Here is a 16,060-nt window from a genome sequence, read left to right as displayed (position 1 = left end):
TGATAGAGTTAAACATGACTGACAGTGACTAAACTACAAAAATATAACCTTTACCATTTTTACCACAAAGTGCTGTACAAACATCATCTCATTTTATCCTCATAATAGCCAAGGCAGTTGGTGCTATTATTATACCCATTTTAGAGATGAGGAAACTGAAGCTGTCAGAAGCTTGCCTGGGTTACACAGCTAGGAAATGTCTGAAGCTGTGATTTGAACTCAAATTTTCCTAACTCTGGTTCTAGTGGTACTGGAGTGCAAGGTCACTTAGAGGAAGATGGAACTAGTATCTGTGGACCAGAAAAGGCTTCATGAAGAAGAAAGCTTATAAAATGAATCTTCAAGGAAATCAAGTATTCTAACATCTGATATGAACACTTCAGTACATTCTATTATTATAAGCATGCCCCTATTTTACCTCCATTACTCAGAAACTAAAACAGTGTTATACACAATCTGACTCCAGATGATTTTTTGAGCTATTTTTTTGTGTTACCTACTTTGGTGCTTTCTATGTTCCAGCCAAACTGGACTACTTTTGCCCTTCATGGTTGTCCATCTCCCTCCCCCATGCCTCTATATTGTCTCCCCCCACCCCAACACACTCATACCTTCAATGCTCTGCTTTTTCATTTCCATCCCTTGGAATCTCTAGCTTGCTTCAAGACTCAGCAAAAGTACCAAATTCCTATACGAGATTTTATCTGATGGCTCCATTTGCCAGTGCTTCCCTCTAAAAAGCTTCCCTACTCCGCATATACTTTGTATTTACTTATCTGCATACATGCCCTAACCCTCCAATAGAATACCAGCACCTTGAGTTCAGGGTCTGTTTTATTTTTTTCCCTTGTACTGTTAGGCCAGTTATTGAATTATATTGCACAGAATTTCTCAGCACAGAATTTAAGTAAATTATGTTTGTTGACTGATTTGATTTACTGGCTCCGATAATAACCTAAATAATTAATTATTTAAGGAGTTATGGTCACAAAAATATCCTTCTTCAATAGTCTATACATCTGGTTAGTTGAGATTGCCCATCCACATACATCCATGATGCAAGTCACAAAGTGCCTAAAACAATAACATAGCCAAAAGAGGGAAGCCCAGGCTCTTGGCTTCCATGGTAGTGCTCTTTCCTGGTTTTCCTAGCTGTCTAACTTTTGTTTCCCCTTAGAATTTGCCCTTCTTTCTCCTTATTCCTACACTTTCTCTCCTGATGATCACATCAGCTCCTATAGGTCTAATTATAATATCTGAGCAGATGGTTCCCAAATGTATATGACTCCACTATCTTTCTCTTAAATTCTAATCCTATATGATTAACTGTTTGTTGGGCATTATTTAGATGGCTTGTCATTAATTTCATATTCAGCATGTCGAAGATTGAACTGATCTTTTCCCTTAAACATACCCTTCTCCCAAACTTTTGTTGAGAGTGTGCTACCCACCATCCTAGTCAGTGAGGTTAGTAACACCAGAATTATGTCTGACTCTTCCTTGTCCTTCAACCCTCTATAGTTAATCAGTTGCCAAATATTATCAATTCTACTTGCAAAATATATCTCCAATCTGTCCTCTTCTCCAAGAACATAATCACCATCATGATTCAAGCCCCTATGATCTGTCCCATGGATTATAATAATAGGCTGCTAACAGATTCCTTTGCTTCTAGCCAGTCTTTTAACTAATTCCTTTTCTGAAAAGCCTCCAAAATAATCTTCTCAAGTCATGTGGCTGACCATGTCATTCACCTATTAAACAAATCTCCAAAGGTTCCCTATTGCTTTAGGATTAACTCCAAACTTCCCATTGACATTTAAACTCTTCTACAACCTGGCTTCAAATTATCTTTCCTTCTGCATTACAGATTATTTCCATTAATTTTTTTTCTTCCTACTTCACTGAAATTCAGCTTTTCTCCGAACTTCACAGGTCATCTCCTGTGACTGTGTGTTCAGATGGGCTGTCTTTCTTTCCTTGAATTCACTCCCTCCTCATCTCCCCTGCTTAGAATCATCATCTTCCTTCAAAGTTCAGATTACAGGATCATAGATTCATAGACGCTAGGGACTTCTGAAGTCATCTAATCCATCCCTTCGCTTTACAGTTACAGAAACTCAGAGATGTTAAGTCATTTTTCCAATGTCACACAAATCGCAAGTAGCAGAAGCGGCATTTGAACCCAGGTCCTCTGACTTCAAATCTAGCGCTCTTTACACTGACATGCTGCCTCTGTAAAATCTTATCAGAAGTCCCAGGTTTTAAGTCTCTGCACCGCCCCCCCCCCTCTCTCCCTCTCTTTCAGCATAGATTTACTTATCTATGAACCTTCCCCCAGTATAATACACCTTGAGGACAGAAACTGTTTTGCTTTCCTTTGTTTTCCTGTATTTGAATCCCCTGGTCCCTCGAAGAGTTTCTTAGACATAACAAAGCTTAATAAATGTTTGAGGAATTGAATTAAATGAATCCTTAAAATATATTGGCTTTCCCTGCCCCCTTCAGCATCATGCCGTTGGTTCGTATTGAACCTGTGGTCACCTCAATCCCACAGATATGTTTCACATACTGCCAAGTAGTTCTTCCTTGTTCTATAGCTGTATAATTAATCATTTGAACCTGAATGCGGGGCTGAACATTTATCATTGTCAAATTTCGTCTTGGACCAGATCCAGCGTTCCAGCACATTAAAGGCTTTTCAAATACCACTAGATTGTTTCACCCATGGCATTATGTCTCCCCACTCCTAGCTTTGTGTCATCTCCCAATTTGATAAGGTTTTACTTTTAATTCAGACATTAATAAATGCACTGAATAGACCATGGCCAGGGACAGAAACTTGTGGTACTTTGAGAAAACAGAATCAAAACAACCTTTCAGGAGTTTTGCTTGTTCTCTGCCATTACCTTATCCTGGTAATGGCCTATTCCTTTCTTGTTCTTGCTCTGAACATAAATTTCGTAGCACTGGACTGCCCATAGGTTTCCCACAGGACTTTAGAACCTGTTACTATTGCCCTGGTTCAGTTCCGGGTCTTCATCTCCTCAAAACCATGACCCAAGTCCTCATGAATGCATTTCAGAATCATATGATGCAGAGGACACCAAATAGAGTATGAGCCATTTGTTTCCTTGTAGCGCCATTACCTAGTCCAATATGTGTTAGGCTCTCAATAAATTCCTGCTGATCATTTTCTTGGATCTTAGAATGTAAGACAACTACACCCAATCATAAAATGTTTGCCATTTCTTTCACCTCCAGGGGAGTAAACTCCAATTTCCAGTCAATCCCTCTATTTTCCACCATTACTACTCTCTCTTCTGCCTTATTATGGGAAAAAGAACTCAAAATCATTTCAGATTAACAACACTGTGAAATTTAGTGTCCAAAATCCTGAGGTTTGTTTTATCCCCCTTCTTATCTCAGCAGGGAAAGTTTTAAAAAATCAGAAACCTCTGAGTTGGACAAATGCTGAAGCCTTTTATGTTACATGGCCAAAGCACACTTCAACACTACTCTGTTTCCTGTTTCTCCTGTCCATTCACATGCATTACTCTCAGCTTCTCTGTTTTGGTTCTTTAGCATCCATGCCTATGATGGTCTCTCTGCACAGCTGCTCTGTCCTATTTCCAAATCCACGCAACCTGTTCTCTCCCCATGTGGCTGGGGATGAATGTAATTTGTTTTAGAAAGCTTAAACAGAGCCATTCTTCACCTATATCATACTTCTCAAAGCCTTCTTATCATCTCCATTTTTTGAAACTCTATTCTACAGGTTTATATTATTCTTTTGCTTTTGTCCTTTGTTATTCTTGGTCCCTAATACTTGGGAAGCATTTATATTGTGAAAAATGATTTTAAATCTTAGTAATCAGTATCTTGGAGACTCAGAGTCATCCTCTCCCCCACCCCCCATGCTCCACCCCCTTCTGCTCCAAAGTTCTTCAGAAGGACATTACTAATAATGAGATTGCATGGAATCTTCTTATTCTGGTCAAACCCAACCCAAACCTGAATTGATTTTATCCTACTCAGGCTTGGGTGGAGACAGATTCTTACAGAACAGGATAGAAGGATGGTGGGATGGTACCAGCCCCTGTTTACCAAGATTAAGTGACCTAAGTCACATAATCAAGACCTCATTTTAATATAACCCACCTCCCAGTGTGTCAATCAGGGTTGATTGGCACCCCTTGGGAACATCTACTCTTCGAGGGACATATAACCCTGTACCCCCAAATCCCAAATTGAGCCATTCTGGCTTCGGGGGGGCAGTTTTGACTGACCGCCCATGCAATACATGTCAAGTCAGCTTGAGAGGAATTAAACCATGGACATACACACCTTAATTTCATTTGTCTCTTTCTTAGAACAGACTCTGTAATTTATTCCTGTTCGACAATATGTTGCATTCAAAAGCTTTAGCTTCCAACACAATATAAGTTGATTAATGCAATCTATTTTATTTGCAATTAAGCTCATAAATGCCAACATAAAATTTTTGAACCAAATAATTTGGTTGAAATGAAGTATGTTATAGTAGGGAGAAGATTAGAGTTATGGGAAAGAAACTTTGGCTATAGTCCCAGATCTTCAACTAAATCTCCATTGACCTTGGACAAGCCAATTAACCAAATTCTTCAGGACCTGTTTCCTTATTGTTAAAATTGTAGTAGTGATAGAAGGAAGGAATTGACTCAAATGATTTCTAGGGTCCCTTCTAGCTCCAAAAATCCTATGATTCTAGTAATTTGTAGCAGTGGTGGAATGATGTGATAAGCAGAGCTATTCAATGATTCTTATTTTATGTCTTTCATTCTCCTACTTACTTATTGTCCAGATGGGTTTCATAGTATAAATACTCCTCTGCTCTAGGAAATTATATCAAAAGATTTGTAATTCTTTATCTTTTTCATCTCTGAGGGCCAAGCCATAGAAAGCACTATGACAAAACATCTGTGTTATCTCTCTCTGCTTCCACTTCTACCACAATTACTTTTTATTACCAATAGGTATACCAAGACCAACAAAGGGCTACAGTTAAACACTATTTAAAAAGACAAAGTAAATATGCAAAACAGACAAATGTAAACAGACTTCCCCAAAACCAGGAAGAAAGGCTTTGGGCTTCCACAAGCACTTTACAGAAGTTACTTCATTTTACCCTCATAATCACCCTTAATGTTAGGTGCTTTTACTATCCTTATTTTATATATGAGGAAAAGTGAGTCAAAAATGATTTCATCCTCCTATTTTCCTTCTAGTGTCAGCAGGGCATTAAAAAAGAATGTAAAACAAATGTTGAAGGTCCGGTCTTCCTGACTCCAGGTCTTAACACTTTATCCGTTGCACCACCTAGTCGATGCTAGGAAATATTGGAGGTCTTAAGGTCTGTAGTTGGAAAATCTGGGTTCTGAAACACAGCTTCTGTCCTGATTCCTGGCTCTCCTCATACCTGATCTTGCTCCCAGAATCCAGGATCCTTTCTCTGGAGCAGCTTTATCTGTTTATGTTTCTATTCTCTCAGCTCTACACAACTTTTCAGAGCCTCTACTTCTGGATCTCCATTTCATCATATACTGGTTCTTCTCTCAGACTGCTTGAAGATCTAACAACTCAGATTTTCCCAAAAATCCTCAGAGGAATGGCTGGTTTTCTGCTCTGTCCAGTAACCAGACTTCCTTTAATTCTATCAAAGGAGGGTGTTAACATTTCATAAAGTGCCCACCTTTAATAATATTATCTAATGGTGCCCATGTTTTTCATGCCTCTTTGTTTTCTACTTTCCTATGAACAGGTACTAGGTCTTCAATACCACCCACTCTCTTAGAAGTTGAATCCATGCAAGTTTAGAGAACTTTGTTTTAGAAGAGGGGTTCTTAACCTGGGACATGTGGATTTCTTAAAAAAATTGCTAACATTATTTCAATATAATTGGTTTCCTATGTAGTCCCATGCATTTTATTTTATGTATTTTAAAACATTCTTCTGAGAAGGAGCCTTTAGGCTTCACCAGATTGCCAGAGGTCCATGACACACAAAAGGTTAAGAAATGCTGCATTAGATTGTTTCCTTTAGTGAGGGAGGGGACATTCAGGTTACTAGTGTAACACTGGGTACTTTCAAAGGGATCACATGATGAACCCTGGCTGTACTCTGTATTACTCTGAGCCTTCAGGCTTCAGGTGCCCTCTCCTCTCTAGAAGTTGCTTACATTCCAAAAGCTTTAAACTAGGACATTAAGACTGATATACACCCCAACTATGTGTTCACTAAACTACACCCTGTGACCCAGGATGATAACTGGCCTGTGTTAAAATTCTATGTGGCAACATGCCGAATAGCCTGTCTGGCTCACTCTTATTGGGAGAGTAATGACATTGGTGTACCCTTGGTGTCTGTCCCCACTAAGCCCCTTTGCTTGAAAATGGACACTGGGAAATTAACCCTTATTTCTATTTGAGAAACAACATTATATTGTTGATTTTTTCTCCTACTGAGTATCAATTTCTCTTTGCTTTGGGAAGGGAAGTAAACTGGGTTGGCCCTTCTAATTCCCAAATTCCCACCGACTGCATTTTTCTTCTCTTTGCAGTAATAATTTATTTTATATTATCAGCCAGGCGGTGCTGTTTCTATTTAAATAGACACTTTTCAATATAAGAGTTGTGATTTTTTTTCTAATAGCAATTTTTTAGAGCCCTGTTTTGCCTTAGTTCTTCACAAGAGTTCATAAGGATAAAATAGATTAGTCATAGTTCAATTAAAAGGTTTTAAAGGCCTATCTCAACAAGCTGGAAAGGTTTCCCGTAACTTGAACACTCAGACCAATATAATCATTGCATCATAGCTAGATATCCAAGGTATGTTAAGGAATCTGGGATGCTAAGATGAAAGTCACAACAGGTGAATTTCGGGCAAAGAAAAGCAACAAATCGTCCATCTGGATAATATACTGGGGCATGGGGAACGTTTCAAAAATTAAATTCTTAGGAAAAACTCAGAATTCACTGACTAAATTAAACAATTATTGTAGCTAGTCTGGGTGCCTTGTGGTGAAGTTAAAGGAACCCTGGCTAGGAAATTAGATTCCAATCCAAGTCCTGCTATTTACGAAAAACATTTCTCTGGGCCTCAGTTTCCTTATCCATTACATGAGAGGACTGAGTCAGATTATCTGTATGATCTCTTTTAGTTCTAAGTCAATGATTATAATGGCTACGTATTTGTAATATGTGCTTTGGGGTTTGAATGACCAAGACAATATTTGTCATAGGTAAAATTAATAAAGCAGAGTGAGGGATGGGGAAGATACACTTGAAACAGAAATCCATGTTTGTGAGACTTTCTCATCCTTACTACAATAGAAATTTTACAAAAATAGCAACATAAGAAGCTGATAATAGAATTTGAAGTGTTGGTCTCCTATGAGTCCCAAAGAGAAACTAATGACCCTTGAAAGCATTACCATTTAGATTGGAGCAATATTTTTGTGGTTAGTTTTTCCTTGATAAATTCAAAGACAATGGCTAATGACCTTATTATTTAAGCCCTGCTCTAAGAAGTGACACTTATTTTCCCTACAAAAAATGGCAAAAGTACATTGCTATGTATAGATACAACTGGTTGAGTAAGGGGTCTCCCAGTAATAACAGTATGATTAAAATAAATCAAAGCTATTTATAGGGAGTTTGCCGGTTATCTAAATTTAGTGGTACTTTTTAAAGTTCAAAGGTTCTTATAATACATCCTCTACCTTTCCTGAAATGCATACCTAAGGAAATTGCTTATTTTGAGAACATATAAAGATAAACTCTGCTTACAGAATGGAATTCCAACCTAAGAGTAGAAATCACACAGAACAATATTAATTTAATGAAGCCATTATTTTCTGCCTTATTCCATGTATTCAGTGACTACTTTCTCCTTTGGAAGGAGAAAGGAATTTTCCTTGCAACATATTTCTTGTTGAGGCAATGGAGTGGAATTTTGACTTAATTTCTTATTCAAGTGTTGTTAATGCATTTCATTACATCCTAGTTTGCGTAAGGCTGATTAATTCCTTTAAAATGCTTATATTCAAACTGTGAGGCCAGGCTCCCTATGAAGGCATTGACCTTTTCTAGGAAGTATAAATGTAATCCCAGGGAAATGAGAAAAAAATAAAAGTGCTTATTAATTTATATTAGCTCTATCCAGCACAAAGCAAAGAGGAATTTTGATGGTTATTTTAGTTAATACAGACAACTGTATTAAAAGAGTTCATCAATACTTTGATAGATTCAAATTGCTTTGTTTATTTAACAATCATGCAACACTCTCTTAAGACTCATTCATAATTTGACATTCAAGAAAGGAGAGTAATACTTTTAAGAGATCAAAAGTAGGCTTATAAATGAGATGAAAACTTGTAATAGTCATTACCAAGAAAATCAGCAAGGCAGTGTCTAATTAGTAAAATTTTAATATAATTTGGAAATACCTGATCTTTTATTTCAAGGGTCAAGTTATACAGAATAAAGAAAGGCAGCCAGGTAGAGGGAAAGCCTTCTTCTCCATGAGGAAAAGTCACATTGAGAAACACAGAGACTATGTGGTCAGTTGAAAGAGTACATGATTTGAAATCAGCAAGATCATGGTTTAAATCCCACTTCTGACAATTACTACCTGGTTGATCTGGGCAGATCATTTCTCTAAGGCTGTTTCCTACTTTGAAAAGGGAGTTATACTGGAAAGACTTGCATGAACTGATACTGAGTGAAGTGAGCAGAACCAGGAGAAAACTGGACACAGTAACAGCAACATTGTGCGATGCTGGGCTTCTGAGCAATGCAATGACCTAAGACAATTCCAAAAGACTCATGATGGGAAATGCTATCCACATTCAGAGAAAGAACTTTGGAGTCTGAATGCAGATTGAAGCTTACTAATTTCACTTTTTTGTTGTTGTTTTTGTTTTTTTTTTCTTTTTCATGGTTTTTTCCTTTTGTTCTGATTCTGATTTCACAACATGACTTATGTGGAAATATGTTTAATATAATCTTAAATGCATAGCTTATATCAGATTGCATGCTGTCTTGAGGAGAGGGAGTGGAAGGAGGAGGGAAATTTTAGAATTCAAAATCTTATAAAAGTGAATGTGGAAAACTAAAAATAAATAAATAAAAAATTTAAAGGGGGGTTATTGGTATCTATAGCACCTTCCTCATAGGGTCTTGTGAATTTCAAAATATTATGCAATTGTCACTTCTTGTTTTGCTTTCCATTCTGTTTCTGAAAGGATAGGGGGAAAAGTGGAAGAGCCTCAAGTTCTCAACGTGCTCATGTGAGAAAGATAACAAGAATCATTTCCTGGAATTAAGAGATAGCAAGCATGGATAGAATTCTTTCTTTAGGGCAGGTACAGACATAGTCAAAGGATTTCAGGAATCTGGAGACTAGTTGAAATTATTGCAAGTCCCAAGCATCACACAAGTCCAAGTAGGATCCATCTCCTAGAAAGAGTGAATTAGAAAACTGTGTTCCACTTAAGCTAGAGGCAAAATAGGATTAGAGCTGGTGATTGAAAATAGGAAGCAGTTGGTAAGTATAATAGCTAGCTATGTTTAGATATTTGTATTTCTTTAAATCTCACCCTAAATTACATTTTATGTGTCATGGACTTTTTTTTTCTAAATTTAAAAATTATGATAACCATCAATTACTTAAGTAGTTGAAAAACCCATAATTTAATCATTATAGTGTTTACTCCACTGAGGCTGAACATAAGTCTAACAATTCTTTATAGAGAAAGAATTTTTACCTTTTTGTGTCCTGGACCCCTCTGGCATTCTGGTAAAATCTATGAACCTCTCCTCAGAATGTTTTGAGGGATAAAATAAATTAAGTAGACTTACCAAGAAAACCAATTCTATTGAAATATAATTATTCAAATATTTTTAAAAGTTTATGTATAGAGTTCTGGGAGCCAAGATGGCAGAGTAAGCAATAAATGGCCATAACTCTCTCATATTCACTTCCAAACAACGACAAAAAGCACCCCAAAATAAATTCAGGAATAGCAGAACCAACAAAAAGACACGATGAAACAATCCTTTAGCCTAAGAAATTTGGAAGATCAACAAGAAACATCTGTCTCACTTAGGTAAAAGGGGAGTGCATTCCAGGACAGTAAGCTTCCCAGCAAACCAGCAGCAAGCCCCACATCAGCAAACCAGCAGGGGATCCTGAGCCCCAGCGTGAGAGAGGAGGCAAACATAATAGGACCGTTCCCCCTCCACGGATGCCTCAGCATAGCCAGGGGAACTGGCAGACTCCAGCTCTGAGAATCACCACTGCTTCAGTGTAGCCCTAGGAAAATGCAGAAACACCCCACCAGGCCTCAGCTCAGCACCAGGTAATCTGCCAGATTCCTTTGGCTTCCAGCAGTGCCAGCCACCTCCCACATTACCCTTTCAGTGAAGCATCAGTCACAAAGGTCATGCATGAGCCTCAGGGCAACATCAGTGAAGTACCAGGTAAATAACCAGGGCCTGCAGTACCTGGCACAAGAAGCCTGAGACAGTGCCCTTTCCATCCAGGGAGCAGAGATCAAATTTAACAAAGGGTTCAGGGCCAAAAAAAAAGATGAGCAAAAAATTGATCTTAAAGAGTTCTTACGGTGACAGGGAAGACCAGTACTCAGAAATGTATAGCAATGCCAAAACACCTGTGGGCAAAAACCCCAAGGGAAAATGGGATGTGGTCTCAAGCACAGAAAGAAGTCATGGAAGAGCTCAAAAATGGCTTAAAATCATTTAAGAGAGGGACCCCTGGGTGGTGCAGCCCTGGAGTCAGGAGGATGTGAGTTCAAATCTGGTCTCAGATACTTGACACACTTACTAGCTGTGTGATCTTGGGCAAGTCACTTGACCCCAATTGCCCTGTCTTCCCCCCTGCCTCTCTCCCTCCAAAAAATACAAAAAAAAAATTTAAGAGAGGTAGAAAAAAATTGGTAAAAGAAATGAGAGTGATACAAGAGAATCATGAAAAAAAGTCAACAGCTTGGAAAAAGAACACAACTGCTTCAAAAGTAGAATTGGCAAAATGGAAAAGGAGATACAAAAAATCCACAACTCCACCAACAGTGCATTAAAGTCTCATTTTTCCCACATCCTCTCCATCATTTGTCATTTTCCTTTTCTGTCCTATTAGCCAATCTAATAGGTATGGGGTAGTACCTCAGAATTGTTTAAATTTGCATTTCTCCAATCAATAATGACTCAGAACATTCTTTCATATGGCTATAGATAGCTTTGATTGCTTTATCTGAAAATTTTTCATATCTTTTGATCATTTATCAATGGGGGAATGGCTCTTATTTTTATAAATTTTACCCAGTTTTGTATAAGTACAACTGGCCAAATGAAAAAGAAAATACAAAGCTAAGTTAGGAAAACAACTCCTTAAAAGTTAGAATTGGGCAAGTGGAAGATAATGACTCTATGAGGCACCAAGAATCAATAAAACAAATTCAAAAGAATGAAAAAATAGAAGAAAATGTAAAACACCTCATTGAAAAAACAACGGGCCTAGAAAATAGATCCAGGAGAGACAATGACAATTGGTTTACCTGAAAGCCATGATGAAAAAGAGGACTTGTACAGCATCTTTCAAAAAAATTATCAAGGAAAACTGCCCTAATATCTTGGAACCAGAGCGCAAAAAAAGCATTGAAAGAATCCATCAATTACCTCAGGAAAGAGATCCCAAAATTGAACCTCCAAGGAACATTGTAGCAGATTACAGGTCAAGAAAAAATACTGCAAATGGCCAGAAAGAAACAATTCAAACATTGGGAAAGATTACACAGGATTTAGTAGCTGCAGCACTAAAGGACTGAAGGCCACGGAACATGATATTCTGGAAGACAAAGGAGCTAGGACTACAAGCAAGCATCACCTTGGCAAAATTAAACATAATATTTCAAGGGAAAAATAGTCATTCAATAAAATAGAAGGATTTCAAGTTTTCATAAGGAGAAGACCAGAATTGAACAAAAATTTGATCTCTAATCCAGACCCAAGAGAAGTCTAAAAAGGTGAAAAAGGAAAAGAAAAAAAATAAGTGATTCAATGGAGTTGAACTGTTTATATCCCTACATGGGAAAATAATACTTAAAATTCTTGAAAATTGTACAGGTAGGAAGAATATACATAGACAGAGGGTATGGGTATAAGGTGAATCTGAGGAAATGACAAAAATAATTAAGAGATGAGAAAGAAGAGTACACTGCATGCAGAAGGAAGGGAGAGATAGAGTGGGGTAAATTATTTCACATGAAGAGTCATGAAAGATCTATTACAGCAGAGGGGAAGATGGGAGGATGGGAAATGGGTATCACTTGAACCGTACTCTCATCAGTACTGGTTCAAAGAGGGAATGTTATACATAATCAGGTAAATACAGAAATCTATCTCACCAGAAAGGAAAATAGGAAGGGAGATTAAGTAAAGGTGGGGGTGGGGGGGAGGGAAGGAGAGGAACTGACAGAAGAGAAGACAGACCAATGAAGGTAGTACACAGAGGTAAAACACTGGTGAGGAGGGAAAGGTGGAAAGGAGAGAGAGAACACACAAGATGAAACATAGGATGGAGGGAAATACACAGTAATCATAACTGTGAATGTGAATGGGATGAAGTTTCCCATAAAAAAAGAAATAGATAGCAGAGTGGATCAAAAATCAGAATCCTACAATATGTTGTTTACAAGAAACACACTTGAAGCAGAGAGACACACACACAAAGTAAAGGTAAGGGGCTGGAGCAAAATCTATTATGCTTTAGCTGAAGTAAAAAAAAAAAAGCAGGGGTAGTAATTCTGATCTCAGACAAAGCAAAAGAAAAAAATAGACCTAATTAAAAGAGATAAGAAAGGAAACCAAATCTTGCTAAAAGGCACCATAAAAAATGAAGAAATATCAATACTAAATATATGCACCAAGTGGTATAGCATCCAAATTCTTAAAGGAGAAGTTAAGTGAATTACAGGTTCATGACCAAAGAAGAGATAGAGAACATTACAAAATGTAAAATAGATAATTTTGATTATATTAAATTTTAAAAAGCTTTTGCATGAACAAAACCAATGCAACCAAGATTAGAAGGAAAGCAGAAAGATGGGAAGCAATCTTTATACCAAGTGTTTCTGATAAAGGCCTCATTTCTCTAATATATAGAGAATGGAGTCAAATATATAATAATACAAGCCATTACCCAATTGATAAATGGTCAAAGGATATGAACAGGCAATTTTGATGAAAAAAATCAAAGCTCTCTATAGGCACAGGAAGAAATATTCTAAATCACTTTTGATTAGAGAAACACAAATAAAAATAACTCTGATGTACCAACTCATGCCTATCAGATTGGCTAATAAGATAAAAAAAAGGAAAATGATAAATGTTAGAGAGGATGTGGGAAAATTGGGACGCTGATGCACTGTTGGTAAAGTTGTGAACTTGTCCAACCATTCTGAAGGGCAATTTGGAACTATGCCCAAAGGGCAACCAATATGTGTATACCCTTTGATACATCAATACCATACCAGGTCTATATCCCAAAGAGATCATAAAGAAGGAAAAATGACCTGCATGTGCAAAAGTATTTATAGCAGCCCTATTTCTGGTAGTGAAATGTTGGAAACCGAAGGGATACCCATCAATTGAAAAATGACTGAACAAGCTGTGGAATACGAATGTAATGGAATACTCTTGTGTAATAAGAACAGGCAGCTGTCAGAAAAACCTGGAAAGACTTTTATGAACTGATACAAAGTGAAATGAGCAGAACCAGAAAAACATTGTACACAGTACCAGTAACATTGTATGATGATCAATTATGAATGGCTCAGCCCTTCTTAGCAATACAATGATCCAAGACAATTACTCATGAAGGAAAATGCTATCCACATCCAAATAAAGAGCTGATAGACTCAGAATATAGTTTGGAACACACTTTCTTCACTTTATTCTTTTTCATTTTTCCTCTTTTGATCTGTTACTTCTTTCACAACTGTGACCAATGTGGAAATATGTTTTACATGATAGCGCATGCATAACATATCAAATGCCTACAATTTTGGAAGAGGGGAGGGGAGGAAGAAAAAAAATGGAACTCAAAATCTTGCAAAAATAAATGCAAAAAAAGTCTTCACATATAATTGGGAAAAAAATACTATTTACAAAAAGTCATCACCAGGTTGACTACGGCAATTCTTGAAGATCAAATGCTAAACTTATAGAGGGACCAAGAGAAATATCATCAGAAGAAGTATTTAAAACAATGAAATCATAGATCCTTGAAATATTGAAGATGTATTTCAGAAAGCATTTCACATGGACACATGGCCAATCCAATTCAGTAAATATCAATTAAGAGTCTACTATATATAAGGAATACTAGATGCTGAGATATAAAATAACATACTCTAAAAAGCATGTTTCTATTCTTGCTTATCCTTGTGAGTGAATTGGTGAAAAAAACTTGGAATTTCCCTCACTGGGATTTGGAACTCAGGAATTTGATCCTATAGATTTGTTTTTGGTCTGGTTCACAGATATGAAGAAGTCAGAGAAATGTTGGAAGATTTGTATGAAATTATGAAAAGTGAAATAAACTACAAAGAATAGCCCTTAGTTTACACGATCCAGGCTGATTCTTTCCCATCAAATGCTATTTATGAAAAAGACTATCATCAATAATGAATAGCAAATGAACCCCGTTATACAAGTAAATAGCAATTAGAGAAGTTTACAGTAATTAGAGAACATACACAAGAATGGATAACTTTTTAAAGTCAAGTCAGCTAGCATTGTTAAGTGCCTCCTATGTGCTTGGCACTCTGCTTAGCATTGAAGGTAAAAAAGACAGGCAAAGAACAGTCTCTGATCTCAAGGAGCTCACAATTTAGCGGGGGAGACAATATACAAGCAACTATGTTCAAATGAGATATATACAGGACAACCTAGTGATAATATCAGAGGGAATGCATTAAGATTAAAAACTAGAAAAAGCTTTGATCTAAAACTGAAAGAAACCCAGGAAGCCAGGAGGCAAATACGTAAGTTCTCATCTTAATCAACCAAGACAGTCACAAGGGGAAAGTCCCTGAAGCCTCTAGGCAAGCAAGCTGAAAATCAAGGATATGTTCAAGAGCTGGATTCCCCCACATTTCTGCAAGACAGTCTTTCTCTTTTTCCTCCCTGAAGCCAATCCTCAAAAAAGTCTGGAACCACACATGCTTCCCATGAAAAAAATAATAATATCTTTCTTCTTCTAAGATATTACTACAACTCTTCTCTTCATATAAGCACATATCATTTTGTAAGTATGTTTTCAAATTAGGAGAGTTTCGTGAAAAATTCTCCAGTATAGGCTGGAAATCCAAGTTGTGTATGTGAGTATGTATGCATACATACATACATATATACACATGTGTATATACATATGTGTACATATGTGTGTATACATACATAGATACATTATAGATATAACTTATAGGGGGATGGAATGGTCTGGCTATTCAAATGTTCTACCAATAGAGCCCTACACTTATGTGACAACGAAGACATTTAAATAATCAGAATACTCCACTCGTTCAACATGCCAGGAAACAGAGAGCTTCCTATCCTACAAAAGATATCTACTATATAAGGGACAACTGTCATAAACTGAAAATCTTCAAAAGAAGGCTTCAATGTTGGTTTTCTCTTTAGTTAAAGCATGCAATTTCTCAAAGAATTGCACTCATCTACACAATCACTGAGGAGCAGCTAGGTGGTACAGTGGACAGTACCCACCCTGAAGTCAGGAACACTCATCTTCCTGAGTTCAAATCTGGCCTTAGACACTTGCTAGCTGTGTCACCTTAGGGAAATAACAACCCTGTTTAATTCTGTTTGCCTCAGGTCCTCGTCTGTAAAATGAGCTGGAAAAAGAAATGGCAAACCACTCCAGTATCTTTGCCAAGAAAACCCCAAATGGGGGCATGAAGAGTCAGACATGACTGAAAAACAAC

Source organism: Trichosurus vulpecula, chromosome 6 (genome assembly GCF_011100635.1).
Source record: "Trichosurus vulpecula isolate mTriVul1 chromosome 6, mTriVul1.pri, whole genome shotgun sequence".
NCBI lineage: Eukaryota > Metazoa > Chordata > Mammalia > Diprotodontia > Phalangeridae > Trichosurus > Trichosurus vulpecula.
The sequence above is the reverse complement of the archived record's forward strand: the minus strand, read 5'-3'. Positions refer to the sequence as shown.